This window comes from Podarcis bocagei, assembly GCF_964188305.1.
Source record: "Podarcis bocagei genome assembly, chromosome: Z".
NCBI classification, from domain to species: Eukaryota; Metazoa; Chordata; class Lepidosauria; order Squamata; family Lacertidae; genus Podarcis; species Podarcis bocagei.
In genome coordinates this window covers 23580683-23598145 of record NC_138140.1, presented here as the reverse complement: position 1 = coordinate 23598145, position 17463 = coordinate 23580683, and the positions used below count along the sequence as shown (strand labels likewise).

The 17463-nt window shown below is 42.9% G+C and overlaps 1 protein-coding gene across 2 annotated transcripts in view; it reads right to left on the bottom strand.

Annotated features, from left to right (window-relative positions):
- The window catches only part of NEXMIF (neurite extension and migration factor), a 231815-nt gene that overhangs the window by 85170 nt on the left and 129182 nt on the right, over positions 1 to 17463 (bottom strand). For both annotated transcript variants that reach the window (XM_081178672.1, XM_081178673.1), the window contains exon 3: positions 3065 to 3123. The gene's annotated coding sequence lies outside the window, so the exon portion shown is untranslated. The remainder of the gene's footprint in view (positions 1 to 3064; positions 3124 to 17463) is intronic.

Here is a 17463-nt window from a genome sequence, read left to right as displayed (position 1 = left end):
ATTCATGTGAAATAGATTTGGGGATGGTTTTCCTATTAACCTGAGGCAAACAAATACATTTTTGAAGATTTTATTCAGAAGTGTTTTAGAGGAATTACTTAGCATGTTTCTGTGAAATGGGTACACTGATGGAGCAGATAGGTTCCATGTGGTTTTATGTTTTGCAGTTCACACCCACCTTGCCTTGCACTTAGGCTATTAGGCAAACTACTTGTCTTTTATTCTCACCAATTGCCTGATGTTTTTGTGACTTGCCTCTCCTACCGCAGTGGCCATTTTGTGAACAGACACACATTCACAGCAATCATTTTGTGGCTGCATCCACAAACACACACTCAGAATTCCAGATATGCTGCCAAATGTTGGGAAGCCCTGTGCTAGTGTGAGTGAATATTGGGAATGAGAACAGACAATTGGCACAACAAAACTGATGTCAATCTTTCCTAACAGTGAAATTACTTGTGAATACTTCCATTTGAGATGGTCATATTACTGCACTGAAATTCCACAGTATTAAGGCTTTTGTGCCCTATGGCCCAAGTTCAGTTCTGTATCAGCGAGCAAACGAGTTTTGCTGCCAGCTGAACCCTTAAGTCCAAGCTGACACTAACACCTGCCTGCATGTTAGATCAAGGCCCTTTCCAAGAATAAATTTTTATATGCTGCTGCTTCTTTTTTTAAACTGGGCTACTGCACAAACAATTCATTCTACTGAGTGGTAAGTTCCACACCATCGCTATTTCTTAAGACGTAGCTCTGGATCCATAAACCAGCATGTCAAACTGTTAACGGACAGCACTGACAGGAGGCACTTCCAAAAGCCTCTCGTCGCAGCGCTTGCTCCAGCTTTCTGACGATGCTGGCATTTAGACTTAGTCCATTATCTGTGCCTTGCACCATGTACTATTAGTTTCATATTGAGCTTTCTTTAGGAAACAGAAGAACTGAATCAATTTCTTGGGAGGATAAACTTGCAGCTACAAGGAGGTGGTGTTGGGGGGGAGCTACAATTATACTTTTCATCCATGAAAGGCAAATCAGATGGTACTGAAATCCCAGCAGAAAACACAGATTAATTAAAGTCTGCATTTTCTAAATCTGTTATTCAACTCAACACAGCTGTTTGGTGTGTGTGTTTCGTAATTATTCCTTTGCTGTGATTCTCACTGTATGTTCTTACTACTGATGTGCTGTTAGAAAAGGACCTTGTACTAAAGGGTCTTGTTGGTTGCTGAGAGCATACATGCGAGAGGATGCACAAGAAGGCATGACAATTAACTTTGTTTTCCTGTGTCACCTCAAGCTACATGACAGCAAGGCTTACCATATTAGTGGGTGCTTGAATGCTGCAATTCCCTTTTGCAAACTCATGGCAGCAAGAATGTCTCATTAATGTATTTACCCTGATGAAGTTGTGTTAAACTAGCATTGTAATTTTGGAAATGGCTGTTATGCGAAGGTTTCCATATGTCTGCAATTTCCCAGACATAGCTGGAATACTGTAGTCAGAAACCGATGTTTAGATGTTGGCATTTCCTTTGCCAAAAAAAAGCTCAACAACTTTTGTGTTGTTATGCAATTGTGTCAAAATGAACCTAACCAGGGGTCAGCAAACTGTCTAGGCTTGGTAACCAATAAGCATTTCTTCTAGACAGTGAGAATAGAGCATGCACAGAGTGCCTTCCCTTTCCTGCATCCTGCCCTGCCCCTCCTTGCACTCTCTAAGGCATGGACAGAAACTTGCAGGACAAAAAAAACATGTCTCTTTTTAGAGATTAAACATTGTCTCTTCCACCTTAGCAAGTATACTATTCTAATTAAATTAGCAGTGTCAATGTGCACATCACCAAAGATGTTTAACTTACTGATGTTGTGTTGACCATCATGGTCATATTAACCACAGAAAAAATATATACACTAACACAATATTAAAGAACAGCACCAACCAACCAAAATATAATTTTACATTACTCTATACTACTACAGGGAGGGACGTGGGTGGTGCTGTGGGTTAAACCACAGAGCCTAGGGCTTGCCGATCAGAAGGTCAGCGGTTCGAATCCCCGCGACAGAGTTAGCTCCCATTGCTCTGTCCCATATCCTGCCAACCTAGCAGTTTAAAAGCACGCAGTGCAAGTAGATAAATAAGTACCACTCCGGTGGAAAGGTAAAGGGTGTTTCCGTGTGCTGCTCTGGTTCGCCAGAAGCGGCTTAGTCATGCTGGCCACATGACCTGGAAGCTGTACACCGGCTCCCTCGGCCAGTAAAGCAAGATGAGCACTGCAACCCCAGAGTCGTCCATGAATGGACCTAATGGTCAGGGGTCCCTTTACCTTTTATACTACTACTACTACTACTACTACTAATAATAATAATAATCCATGTTTTTTTCTGGAGGGAAGCATGGGTACGCATACCCCTAAACATTTTGTGAATCAAGAAACTGAATCTTTTTTTAAAAAAATAGTTTCTTCTCTAGAAAGGTGAACCATCAGTTCTGTTGCTACCCCCGATGGTGGCCTCATTTCCTGTCACGGTGTTTCCTGAGTTTCAGACGGAAGCAAGTGTTTAATGAGAGTACCCCTAAAACAATTTTTTTAGGAAAAAAATCACTGATGATGATGATGATAACAACAAAGGTTAAAAAATGAGAAAATATCTAAATATGAAAGGTGAAAGGAACCAACACATTAAAATAACACACATTGCAATTCACAATATTAACCTTACTAAAATTTCTCCTCAGTTTTTGGGCAGCCGCTGCAAATCTCACAGCTGTGTCACCAAATTGTCAGAATCAAACAACAAATATGTGATTTCCCCTGGATCACCACCACCATGAGATCATAATACTTGAAGTCAGAATAAACCAATTAGAAAGCAGACAACTACTCTCAAAAGCCCATTTCTAGTTTTTCCCTAAATCCCACCTAGCGGCAGCTCCATTTGGGGCTCCTTCCACCTGGGAATGGGTGAGAAATTTCATTCAGTTCACATTTCTAATTAACACTTTCCCAAACATTGTGCAAACACAGAGATTTGGCAAGATGAACTCCACACCTACCTAGAATGTTAAGCCTGTCCGGATTGTATCCTGGGACTATGATGATGCTTCTTGATTACCTAAATTAGGAGAGAGGGAGAGAGAAAGATGTGTGTATTTAGAAATCTTTTGAGTTTTGTGTGGCTAAAATGCAGCCTACTGTCAAAGGTTAAAGACACACCTGTTACTCCTCCTACTTTTCCTTCTAGCTCCACTCACTTTTGCCTTTGGCTCCACCCGCCACTGGCATGTGTCCCTCTGGAAAGTTCCCCTTAAGGAAGTGTGGTGCTCAGGATGAAAAAGGTTCCCCATCTATGCCAGTGGTTCCTATACCTTCTGGGGCCACTGCCCCCTTGGTTCTATAAGCTCATCCCCAGTGCCTCCTACCCTACCATATGAAAGCCATATTGAGTTCCAACTGTGAAAAAGGTGTGGTATGTATGTATGTATGAATAAATAAATAAATAAATGCATTATTTAGAATAGCAGTTTGCTTGACCAACTAAAACTCAGAACTGTAACAATTAATTTCACATATATTCAAAACCCAGTTAAAACAATTAGGTTTAATTAATTCAACTAAACTGATGAACTTGATCCAGCGATGCCAGCTCTTCAAAGTCTGATAATCATTTACACCTTCAGCGGCCCCCTGCTGTCTCCATGCCTCTTAGCAGCCTCCCCAGGTAATCTCACCTCCTGCCTTCGGAACCACTGTTCTACATTATCAACCTTGCTCAAACAGGAATCTTTCAACTCATTGTTTAAAAGCAGCAGAATGCTGTTCATAGAAAAATATAATCATCACCAGGCATGCATTAAACACACGCACACACACACATTGAACCAAAGCTCTGTCTTCTTTCCTTCCTCTTTAAAATAAAATAAAATATACATCCATGATCAAAGTAGAAGGCAGCCTGTTCTGTTACTGAAGGAGGTGAAATTGCCACAATGTGAACATTGCCTCAGATGCACCCAGTAATTCAATGCTATCACTCTCAATGTATTTCATAGCCCTGACACAGCTGTTCTCCCCCTATGGAATGGAAGACTATACTCTAGCACAGTGTTTCCCAACCTTTTTTGGGCAAAGGCACACTTGTTTGATGAAAAAAATCTCGAGGCACACCACCATTACAGCCCCGTGACGTCAGCGCGCAGCGTCACGCCGGGAGGGACGCACGAAAGTGTAAGTTTCAATTTTTTTCCCTCCCCCTTACCGGGGAACCTCCAAGCTTTGGGGGTGGGGGGGGAGGAGGCAGCAAAGCGAGGCAGGAAGGAGAGCGCGGCTTGGCTGGGTGAGCTTTGGCAGGGGCAGGGAATGAGAGCCGCGAGGCGGGCGCTGCGGACAGAGGCGCTGCCCGCCGAGCTCGCAGGCAGCCAGGCAGGCAGACGGCGAGAGCCCCGCGCTGGGCGGCCTCTCCTCGCCGCCGCCGCCCCGCCTCTCGCCGCCCAACTCGCCCGCCTCCCTCCAGGCAACATCTCGTGGCACAACAGGCAACATCTCGCGGCACACTAGTGTGCCGCGGAACAGTGGTTGGGAAACACTGCTCTAGCACACATCTCTCTCTCTCTCTCTCTCTCTCTCTCTTTCTTTCTTTCTTTCTTTCTTTCTCTTTCTTTCTAGAACAGGCAAGAAAGAAGAGCACTCGCCTCATCCCTTCTTGCCATCCCCTTTTCAATCCTCTTAGTGCAAAATATAATCAGCATTATCTAATAGCAATGTTAATATTAGCAATAAAATTACTTCTCGGTGTAATATGTAACATCTGTAATTATCCGCATACTGAGTAATTGCATAACCCATAAAGGATGCATCTCCCCAAAAGTCCCCAACTTCTTCCCATTGGGACAAAGTGCCGACTGGGATGGGGGTGGAGGTCTGCACCTTGAGCCAAAAGCTAACAGCTCAGTATTGTTATGAGTTGTGGGTGTGTGGGTTTGTAGGTGCCAGATCCTCTTAAATTCCTGGGCCCAATGTGAGTGAGTGAGTGAGTTTATTTATTTATTTATTTATTTATTTATTTATTTATTTATTTATTGAATTTATATACCACCCTATACCCAGAGGTCTCAGGGTGGTTCAGTGTCTGGAGTGTTAAAATTAGCTGCCAGACACTGGATTTTGCAAAGTGTTAAAATACAGGTGAAACCAGCTTCTTGTGTTCAGGAAATCACCTGGGGAAATCAGCCAAAGACAAAGCCACAGGGAAGGTAATGGGCCATTAGGAAAGCCAGAGAGAGGAGACTTTGCCAAGGGCTCCTGGGAGGCGCCCCTCCTCCAGCTTTGAGTTTGTTAGCAATAGCTTAGAATTGCAGATGGCAGGATGAGCTTGAGGTGGGGAGGTGACAGTCTGTTAAGCACAGCAAGATGGAAGCAGAGAAAGAGAGCCATGACTGGTGTCTGTTTGAATCCAGGGCTGCAGCTATGGGAGAAGCAGGAACCTCTTGAAGTGTAATGCTATAAAACCCTTCATCTTAGGCTCAGGTTGTATATATAACCAGGTTGTAAATAAACCATAGAGACACAACAGTCTCAGCTATGCCTCATTTTCCAAAAGGAAACCCTGAGTATAGCATGCCTGGAATCCCTGGAATCTCACACCGCTCAGAGATTGGGGTGGCATGTAACAATATGTTGGACTGAAGTCTGCAGTCTCTACAGCAATGGCTAATCCACACAGAGGCAAATAGCAAAAAGAGCACAGCACTCCATGGATGGCAGCAGGACCTAAAACCCAAACAACAGTGGTAGCCCAATCTGGGCAGCAAATGTGGACTGGGAGGAACAGGCAAGAACAACAGAGGGAGAGAGGACTGTCATCCAGAGCAAGGGGAAGGAAAAGATCCAGGAGTTGCAGAATGGAGCCTTGGATCCAAAATAAGATATGTCTAGGGTGCTACACATAGGGAGGGCATACTACTCTACTGACCAGGAAATAAGATTCAACCTGAAGAAATCATGCAACAGGGACTATGCTCATATAAATTGCTGGTTGGGTCATTTGACTGACAAGATGTTTGGTATCTTATATATTTGTAAATCGCTTACAAGTCCTGTGAAGATGTCATGGAGGGGATAGGTGGGTCCCAAAAAGGAGGGGGAAGATGTAGAGCTAGATGACCTAGCAGGGTGGTGCATGGATGCTTGAACAGGGCTTCTGCTCTAGAGCAGCATGAGTTTAGAGTGTTGGACTAGGGCCTGGGAGCAGTGGCGTAGTGTGGGTTGTCAGCACCTGGGGCAAGGCAAGTAATTTGCGCCCCCTAACCCATGGATTTGCGCCCCGTAACCCTAACCCCCAGATGTTGCGCCCGGTGCAGCTGGGCCCCCCCTGCACCCCCCCCATGCTATGCCACTGCCTGGGAGACCAGGGTTCAAATCCTGACTGTACCATGAAGCTCACTGGGTGACCTTGGGCCAGTCACTGACTCTCAGCCTAACCTACCTCACTGGGATGATGTGAGAATTAAAGGCAACCTAGAGCTCCTTGGAAAAAAGGCTGGAATATAAGTTCAATAAACAACAAATAGAAAACAACATTCTGAAAGAGAAGAAGAAGAAGAAGAAGAGTTTGGATTTGATATCCCGCCTTTCACTCCCCTTCAGGAGTCTCAAAGCGGCTAACATTCTCCTTTCCCTTCCTCCCCCACAACAAACACTCTGTGAGGTGAGTGGGGCTGAGAGACTTCACAGAAGTGTGACTGGCCCAAGGTCACCCAGCAGCTGCATGTGGAGGAGCGGAGACGCGAACCCGGTTTCCCAGATTACGTGACTACCGCTCTTAACCACTACACCACAGAGGCAGGCCAGAGCAAAGGAACAGAACTGAAAAGAACTTGGGGGAGTTATGACTGTAAGGATAGAGTACTTTCCATGCAGAGAACCTTCCATAATATTCTATTAATGCATGGTGAAGTTTTAATAAAATGAGTCATCAAGCACTACCATTCTGATCTCTTTCCTCCAGCCAGAGCTAGTTTAATTAGCTCAAGATCATTATACAAAATGGGGAAGGTGGGTGGATTACTATTACAGCCATTCCCCACCCCGTTTACTGATAAATGACATAGGCTTGTCACCTAAGTTAATCTCTTACAAAAACTGAACTGGGCATGATTTTTTATTTTTTCTCTCCTCTCCCCTTTAAAAAAAAATATTCATAGTTCTATCTCACCTACCAGGTTGCTAAATCAGAAAACTTACAATCCTCAACTTCATTATCATTACACGCTTCTGAAAGAACCTAAAATGCATTGTATAAGAATTACAAACCACTTCATGTATGGCCCGTGTACAGCTGTTTGCCACGATTGGGGGGGGCCTGCATTTCCTCTCTCTCCCTCTTTCCGTGACATTCAGTGACACAAAACATGTGAAGCCATCTCCACCTGCAGGTGCCAAAATGCATGATGAGACATCCTCAGATCACACCACTAAGCTTGATGGGTGTCATGTACCCAGAGTCTGGCAGTGACCAGAGCACAGTGTTAGAGGCTATGGTGTCATCAGTTAAGGAGCCAGGCTGGGTACTTTGATCTGAGCCTGGTGCTGCTGATCAAGGGACCACTGAACCCAAGGCTAGTAGGCAACAGTCTACCAAGCCTTATTCCACAGAGTATCAAGGTCTGTGTAGGACCGACGTCAGAGCCCTCACAAATGCCTTCCATTCATTGTGAGGAACTGAATACCTTCTACAGGACACCACCAATCTAGGGGAACAGGTAGCATACCAGAGATGCAGAAGCCATGCCCATCTTCAGGCCACAGGGTCAACCCTTTAAGGCAGTGGCCCCCAAATTGGGTAATAATGCCCCTTGAGAGCAGTGGGATTACCAAGGGGTACTAAAAGGAAAGGTGGGCAGGGGGCACTGGAGGTATAAATGTCTATCAGATTTAGAAAAACTGGTATCATTGGATCAAGTTCACCAGTTTAGTTGAATTAATTAAACTAAATACTTTTAACTGGATTTTGGCAAAACGTGTAATTAATTGTTACTGCTTTGAATTTTATTGTGTTATTGCCTTCCTTAGTCGGTTGTGCAACTCAGTGTTATGAATAATGCTTTCTATAGGGTAGGCTGGAGGGCGTGGGGGCATGGGGATTGAGTTCATGGAACCAAAAGGGTTCTCTGAAAAAAAATTAGGAGCCACTGCTCCACGTTCCCCATAAGGGGGCACAGTCTAGGCGAAGAGATGGGAGAGACTCACAAGTGCTCAAGTCACTTCCAGCGCTAGTTGCTGTCCATGGTGCTGCAACAATGGATCTGCCTTGCTCTGTGGCCTCCTCCACAAGACCAGACCAGGGCAATGCAGGAGAAAAGAGCAAGTGAACCAAACACACTGGCTATCATATAATTCTGTCCTAAAGAAGCCATGAGAAAGATATAAGGAGGAGAAAGGAGACAGAGAAAGGAAGCTAGCTAGACAGCAAGAGGACCACAAAATTAGAAGAGGGATGAGAAGAAAATCTAGAGTATGCAAAATTACTAAATTGGGAGGGAGAAATAAAATGAGTTGTAATAGCAGGATTCTCAGGAATCTATGTTTGTTTGCTTTCACCTTCGGGGGAAAGAAAACAATTATTTGATTAAGTTTAGCTATTACAATCTGATCTCTGTACATTTATTTGCGCACACAGTGCAGTTTTGTATTTGAGCAGCCTGGTAGGCATGTATAATATGCATGCAATGTGGGTACGAGTCAGGGATAAAGGCTAACTGAGGAGGGGGGCAGAGAGAGAAAGAGACTGTGAATCAGACGACAATTAAGGTTCAGCTAATGTTTGCATCCAAATGCCAGGACTATGGAATGAAAAATCACATGATGCAGCAATGCCTGGTGGGGCAAGGGGAAGAGACCACCTGAGAATTCCACTTACTTGGCCCTTGAGTTTCTTGATGGAAGAAAGGTGTGTGTGGTGTGTGTGTGTGTGTGTGTGTGGTGTGTGTGTGTGTGTGTGTGTGTGTGTATCAGAGACAGAAAGTGAAAAAATGATTTAATGCATGTTCTGGGAGAACTCTTATTTAAATAACCAGGAATTCAGCAGCATGAAAGCTCAGGTTGCAAAAGCCCTATCCTGGCCTTTTAATCCCTAACGTAATGTGGGAAAGTGGACTCAAGCACAACAGCTCCCCCCCCCATCTTCCATTACCATCTCCATCACCCTCCAAGAATTGGAGGAATTGTTCCTGAAGCAGGGCACCCTTTCTACATGCATAAGATCCTTACAAGATCTAAAGCTCTGATCTTCTGCATTTCTCAAATATGCAGGGAGCCTACACAACTCCTGCAACACCTTTGCCTCCAACAAAGGGTTAACCCCTAGGGTTGTGGGGAGTAACCAAACTTGGATTCAGCTGAGAGGGATGGATTTATGAGAATGGTGACGCTCCGGACACTCATTCCTGGTCGCTCATTCTCAGATAGCAGGCAGATTTACAGCACCTGCTTATCTGGTTGGCAACCCTTCAAAGCCATTCTAAGACTTCAGCAATTAGAGCAATCATCCAGCTGTGCCATAGAGAGAGACACACACCTCCCTTTTTATCATTTCCTGCTCTGGGTCATGGGAAGTTACAGCTAAGGAGTCTCAGAATTGGCTGACTTGGACAAAGATGTCCAGCTGTATAAAACCCATTTGCATCAATCAATCAAGGTCCCCGGCTAAATCCTAACTAGCATTCTGCTTCCCTTGCCCGATACTTACAGCTGGACTTGGACTCTGCAGCCATTTCTCATGGGGCAGTGGGGAGAGAATGATGGTGAAGTATTAGGGTTAGTTAAAATAGATTGTTTTATTGTACCTGCTCTTCCCCATCAAGATGTCTAGAGCTTGCAATCTTTTATGTAACTCTTTTATTCTATTGAGCAACAAGATCTTTCTGTAGCTGCTATTTTTGTTCTTTAAAAAAATTATTTGGGTTTATAGATAAAAATACAAAACTTAATATCAAATATATTTTCCTCCTGTTTTTTGGTCCAAAGTAAGCCTATTTCAAACCTTTAAATAAATATGTATTCTTTAACTGCTGGTTTGGTCATGGTGTGACTTGCCATGATCTGAATCTAGTGTCTGGGCCTAAACTCAGGCTATTGCACAAGGTAGTTGAGGTTCATGGTGTTGAAGAGTGAACTTCTGGCTCATGCCCAAGAATCTCCTAATAATTGGATCTATTGATTGGGCTTCCCTCAGACTTAAACTGGAGAAGATGGGCAGCAGCTTTCAAACAGGGAAAACTGGAAAGGGATGTCATCAGCATCCTAGTCTGACAACCATGGATCTAAAGATCTGCAGAGGATGGGTGGGCCAGAATGTTGAAACAAGGCTATTATACTTGCAAGGAATGAAAGAAAGCACAGCAGAGGTAACTAACATGGCGTCCTCCGATTCCCACCATCTTTGGCCATTGCCCATGCTGGCTGGGGCTGATGGGAGTTGGAGTCCACATTGGCTACCTCTGCTAGAGAGCAAGTTCCAGTAAAACTGTGGCAGTTTTTGGTCAAGATCCTGGAAACCTTAGTAGTTGAAGTTCTGGATATATATAACAATCTGTGAAATTCAGGAACAAATTATAAGCCTTAGTGTAACTTCATTAAGCAAGATAAACTCGCTTTGGTGATCATGTGTTAAAGGAGTTTCTGCCTCTGAATGCCTTAACGAGAACATAAAAGGCATCTGCAATTTCCACTGCATTCTATCTCAAAGTCAACTCGGCAAATGTCACTATGCTAACACTGTTTCTCTTTATTGGGTGTGTTATTTAATAATGACAGCAAAACGCTTCTTCGTTCCAACTCTACAGAATATAAGAGCACACAGTTGCAGAGCTACAATGGATTAATTTGCACAACTATTGCTTTTTTGTTGTTATCTGACACATATTCAGAGTTGATTTTACTAACTGATTTAACTGACTTAAAGGGGACTTGCTTGTCAGATGTATAAAAGGGGCTTAAAAACACAAAGCATTGCTTTCTAAAAGACATACACACAGAGAAAGCTTGGTGCTGTTAAATGAGTACATTCCAGACCTGCAAGCACCTGGTGCAGACACCTGCTGCTGCAAAGGACAGACCAAAACAAGTGCAGGTGGGTTGACCAAACAATGGAACGCCACACAAAGAACCCATACAGTTCAGTATCTCTTTTCTAGTGGGTACTGATTAATCCAGTTTACTACTGGTGTGAAGGGTGGGAGGGGCTTGCAGTTAGGGAAAGCCCAAATTGTATATACACTATATGCATCAACCATTTTCCATTTTTTTCCAATAGAAAAAATCTCGATGAACAGTGATGAAGGCTTGGAAAATGGGCGCATATGAACAGAAGATTTTGCTCACTGAAGCAAACACGCAGATCCTCCAAATGATGGAGAATGCATATAAGTAAGCAATATCAAATGGGTAATGTGCACACTGACCAGCAAATGAACCTATTTTTCCCTTGGGGACTATCCACATTTCCTGGTCAGTGTGTGAAACTGATGCTGAGGCTATGCAGATGAGTCAGGCACCATCCAAGGCATCAAGTCACATCCTTCATCATCCATAATGACTAGGCAATATTCAGAATCCTTTGTCAATGGTGCTATTTTGTACTTATTAGGTATTAGGGCATGTCATTTTAGGGGGTGTAACTTAATTTCTGCAATTTTTTTCAGTGATGGGTCTTAAAAATAGGTTTTTGGGATGTGAGGAATTCAAATCTGCTATCATGCGCTATTTTGTGATTGGACAACATTTAGCTTGGTAAGTCTATATTTGATGAAGAAGCACATAAACTGCTTTTGGAAAATCAAACAATTTTAATTTCTGAAAATGTCAGGTAATGCTTAATAATAATGATGATGATTATGATGATGATTAAAAAAACTGCAAGTACTTGGCAATAGTTTTTAACAATTTACTGTACTTTTCCGTGTATAACACGCTCCTTTGTGTAAGACGCCTACTTGGTGGGACTCCAATTTCAGAAAATGGCCCAAAGGATAGGAGTTGTTGAGCTTTTGGGGGGAGAATTGCCCAGAGTTATTGAGCTTTTTGGGGGGGGGGATGCAGCAGATCACTAACCTGATGGTTGCAATTGCTCGTCCCGCTCGTTAACGATTGCTCGCATCTGCTACAAGCGTCTACCCGATCGCCAACAGTGGAAGTCTACAGCAAGCACAATTGCCGCAGCGGCAGCCAATCCTCAGCAGCCCTTGACACACCCATTTCCCACAGCCAATGCAAAGAAATTCTTGCTGCAGTCACCAATCACACTACAAATCGCCAATGACAGTCTGCAGCTCATGGCTGCAACCAATCACCCATCACCCATAGCCACTACCTGTGTATAAGATACCCCAGGTTTTTAAACCTTCTTTTTCAGTAAAAAAAAAACACCTAGTCTTATACACAGAAAAGTATAGTATATGCAATTTCACATACATTTTACTTACCAAGCAAAACTAAATTAATTTAACCATTTTTTTTCAATTGCCAAGTCATACTACAACTTTTTAGCAGCCTTCACACCCTAATTAGACATGCCTTCATGAAAACCTGCACAATCATTAGCAATCATACACATTTCACCAGGCAGCCTACATGCATTAGGGCACTGGGGATCTAGATTCTCAAAATAATAGCTTTATTCTTAGCTACTAAGAGTGTAACAGGGCAGTGGTCTTCTACTTCCTCTGTTCAAAACTGCCAGCACTATTAAAATTCAACACCACACCACTGAACACAGCATGGCATGTGAGGCTGTGGAGTGAGGAATGATGTATGGCCATGAACTACTGGAATAAAACACTGGGTAATTGCATGAATCCATAAATGGTTTGAAAGTTCTCTAATACAACTCAGCCCAACTAACCCTTTAGATCATTTCACACAGACCACTGGCTTTGACCCTAGAAGTCTTTGGTGACCGTTATGAATGCACGAGCTGCATGAACAGCTAGATAGTATAAGACAGCTTTCTGTGCTCCTGAGTCAGATAATTCATCCATCTTGCTCAACAGTGTTGACACCAACAGGAGCAGTTCTTCAGGATTTCTGGCAGGAGCCAACCCTATCCTTACCAGGAGATGTTGGGAATTAAACGTGAAGCTTTCTGCACATGAAGCAAGTGTTCTACCACTGAGCTACAGCCCTTCCCCACCAAAAGAAACTCTGTGCTAAGTGCCAAAGGGAACTTTTGCTGTTTGAGACAGAGGGTATGTCCTGCCAGTCACCCAAGGTTGTTGTGGGGATTAAATGAGAAGGGGAAATAACATGGTATACTACCATGAGCTCCTTGGAGAAATAGGTGGCATATAAATGCAATCAAATATATAATAAATGTTGTTGTTGCTGTGTTCTTGTTTTTAAAAAACAGGCTGCACCTTTTGCAATTATTGTGACAGAGCCTGAAATAATTTTCTCAGGTGATTAGTATATACAGAGTTAAATTTTCCCATCAAACCTGATTTAATTCAAGTTTAAAAAGGAGTTAGCAGGCAGCTTGTGTGTGTGAATAATTTGAAAAATGCTTAGATTCTTTGTAACCCAAAATTAAGCAGGTGGTGCCATACTCCTTAATGGAGAGGGGAGGAGAAGATGTAAAAACGAGAGGGTTGAACTATGCCTGGTTTTATGTCTGGAGAATGGGCAAATGTGAAGGAAGAACACAGAGACCTACAGAACAGAAGAAACTATTGGATTTGGAATGTTATTGCAGTGGCTGAATCCCCCCCCCCCCAGATTATGCAAATCTAACAAGAGTGACATTGCTCCAGCTGAACTCACAAAATGTACCCTGCATGGGTCTTGGGTACACTATGCTTTCAAACCAAAAGTCCTTTTTAATGTCTACATTTCTGTTTCTTTCGTCCCCCATTCTCCACCTTCATTTTTAGTATAAATATTCTTTTTCCACCCCCATCAATTTCTTGATTTACATAAGCACAAAATAAAAAATAAAAATGATACAAGAGTACTGCAGAAATCAAGAGCAATTGTCTTTCTATCATCAATCACCACCATTTCTTCTGTCTCTAATACTAAATTGGATTTTATATCACAGGGCTGGATAACCTTATGCCCCCCCCCCATCTAGTCCAGTATCCTGTTCTCACAATGGCCAACCAGATTCCTCTGTGAATCCTTTATTACAGCTCTGGGATAACAGAGTTAAGGGGTGCTCGAATCAGGAAATTAATGAATGGTAGAATTTAATATTTGGAGTATGGGAGAGAAGGTGCCAGGCCAGGTATAGTAGTTGGTAAGAATGACTAAAGGTTTTGGAAGCAAGTCATTAATACATCAATGTGCCCTTCTGAAAAACAGGCATCTGCATAAGGGGAGCAAGCAGACAGAGGGGGAGGAATTGCTTGGAAGAAGGGTTCTTGGGAAACAGAAAGGAAGTAGGAAGAACACCATGCACTGCTGTGAAGGCAGAACCAGGGGTGTAAGAAGGGGGCAGGCTGCCCCAGGTTCCATGATGGAGGGGGTGACAAATTATCAAGAAGCAATTACTGCCCTACAGTTCATAAAAAACTTTTTTTTAAAATGCCTCCTCCAAAGGTCTCCAACCAGGGCAGAAATTAGGCTTTATTTCACCTGTGTAACAGACCCCCTCCCCATGCACATTTGCGTACACACACAGAGACTAGAAGCCTCAATAGTACCCCTCTGGAAGCTTCACCTAGGGCAAAAATCCTGGCTAGCCCCCCCCCCCAGCTTCAATGTGAACCATTCATAGTGGGACCAGGTGTTAAACAGGGTTGTATTATTGCCCCAACTCTATTTATTATTTTCTCTATTTATTATGATTCTACACTTTGTCGAATGGAAACTCCCCCCACCCAGTAGAAATCATATATCGAACAGATGGAAAGCTCCTTAATCTGAACAGGCTGAAAGAAAAGAGTAAGGTTACCTTAACTTCTGTCATAGAGCTTCAGTATGCTGATGACAACGTAGTGTGTGCACGCCCAGAGGATGACCTCCAAACTATCCTAAATAGCTTCACAGAAGCTTACAAAAAGCTTGGTCTATCACTCAACATCCAAAAAACCAAAGTGCTGCACCAACAAGCATAAAACAATTGCTCTGCAGTGACACAAATCCAACTCAATGGTGTAATGTTGGAAAGTGCTGATCACTTCTCCTAACTGGGTAGCTATCTTTCCACAAGGGCCGACGTTGCTGCTGAAATCCAGCATTGCCTGAGCTCTGAGAGTGCAACTTTCTCCCGATTGAAGTGTTTGAGGACCGGGACATTCGCAGGGAAACCAAAATGCTTGTTTACAAAGCTATTGTACTACCAACCTTACTGTGTGTTTGTGAAACATGGACCATTTATAAACACCATCTCTAACTCCTTAAAAGATTCCATCAATGGTGTCTCCAAATTTTTTTACATATCACTTGGGAAGACAGGCAAACTAATGCCAGTGTACTGGAAGAAGCAAAGATCATTTTGTTGCGGGTCCCTGCTATTCTTAAATTCTCAAATATATATATAATAAAATTTCCAAAAAAATAATAAGCATGTACCAAATACTTTCAGAGTTCCCCAGCTATTAAGGTTGTCCTTAAAGATGACTATAAAACTTCAACTGGTTCATGATGCAGCAGCCAGGTTGCTGATTGGGGTTCCATTATGGGTGCCCTGGCGCCACCAAATTCTGTTACCCCATATCTGTAACATTATGGCAAAAAGAGGAAGGAGCAATATTGTGCTGTTGGGCCATAGCTGGAACGATCCTGCATTTATTTCCCTCTGCCATGATGAAATCATGACATGTAGAGTGTTAATTGCAACATCTAATAAGGTAGATTAGGACTGTCAGTCAACATAGTTTTGTTTGGTTGTTGGTTGCAATCTTCGTTAGTTTTCTTCTTTGTTGTAAAATAATCAATTCAGTTCTGCTTTTAAGATATATTTAGAACAGGTATTTTGAGAGAACTTAAAAGATTTCTGTAAAATATGAAGATGCATTTCTTTGTGCAAATGAGAATAATTTGCTACATAGACTTTCTCCCATTGTCTATTTGCCTGCAATTTCCACCTCATTTACTCTCTTTTTTCCTGTGTCTCTACCCTTTTGTTTAGTCTTACATTTGGCATTCCTTTAATTTATATTTAGAGTTACCCGACACCTTTACATTAAAATCCGCAATTCACATAATGCATGTTTCTCTGAGAGAAAGGATGCCTTAACGCTAATAACTGCAGATAGGACAGAAGGAGACAATAATCCTTGCTCCACCCTCCCCACATAGGTTCTGGAAAAGGGATTTCTAAACTATTGACAAGAGAGTCTTTTGAGGCATAGTGATACTGGTGGTCCCCAATTCTTACCATTCTAGGATGTGGGAGTGGATTTTTTTACAAAGCCTCCTTAGATGACCTGGTCAGTATGGGAACGGCCACTCCTATGCCCCAGCTATCCCCAAGCTTTTGATATTGTAGATACCATATCAAGAGCGAGGCTGTTCTGTATGACAGACCTTTAGTTCGGTGGCATCTGTCCTCTAGAACTTCTTCCCACTGCATATCAGACAGGTGCCATCTCCATTATTTTGTTGGTGCCTACTGGAGGTCTTAGTTTTCCAACAAGCTTTTCCAAGTGCATATATACATGTCTGTCTGTCTGTCTGTCTGTCTGTCTGTCTATATCTATCTATCTATCTATCTATCTATCTATCTATCTATCATCTATCCCAGTCTGGATTTAAACTTGTTTTTAAATCTGCTTTTTGTTGTTGGTGTTTTTCTTGTTAAGTGAACTATATACATAAAGGGCAAAGCCATTTAAAGGAAGAGGAAACTTTTGGGCATCAGACAAGAGTGGCACAGGCATGCCAGAAGTGGGGGTAGGGCAAGGGGGGGCTGAGCAAAATCAACATTCTGCTTCACTGTCAGAGAAAGATTGGTTTCTCTTTCTTCATATTTGGCTCCCTCTACAAAAGAAAAGAGGGGGTGCTTCATGCAACCTTCCATTTATTCCACCCTGCTCTCCTTAGAACTGCACCAGCTGTTCTGTTTTATTCCCCAGGCAGGCCAATCTGCCCATTTTACTTAGCTTTTTAACAAAGCAGGGCGGGGGGATAGGGGACACAAAACAGAAACAATAATATGGTCAAAGACAGCATCCCACATGCACACGCTTCCTTTATAAATCTTATTTTTTTGGCCACAATAAGGAATTGAGAAATCCCATCTGTTTTGGTGTGTCGTACCTGTTAGGCGGTTCTACCTAAGTCCACACCTGGCCCAAATATATATTCCTGGAGAACCAAACCCATCTCTCTCTGTAGAATTCTCCCCACCCTTTCCTTTGTATCCCTCATAATTCCTGCCCAGAATACAACACATGGATTGCCTCAGCCAAGAGTCTGCCAATTCTGAGGGAAGTGAGACTTGGTTTTCAATCTACTTCGC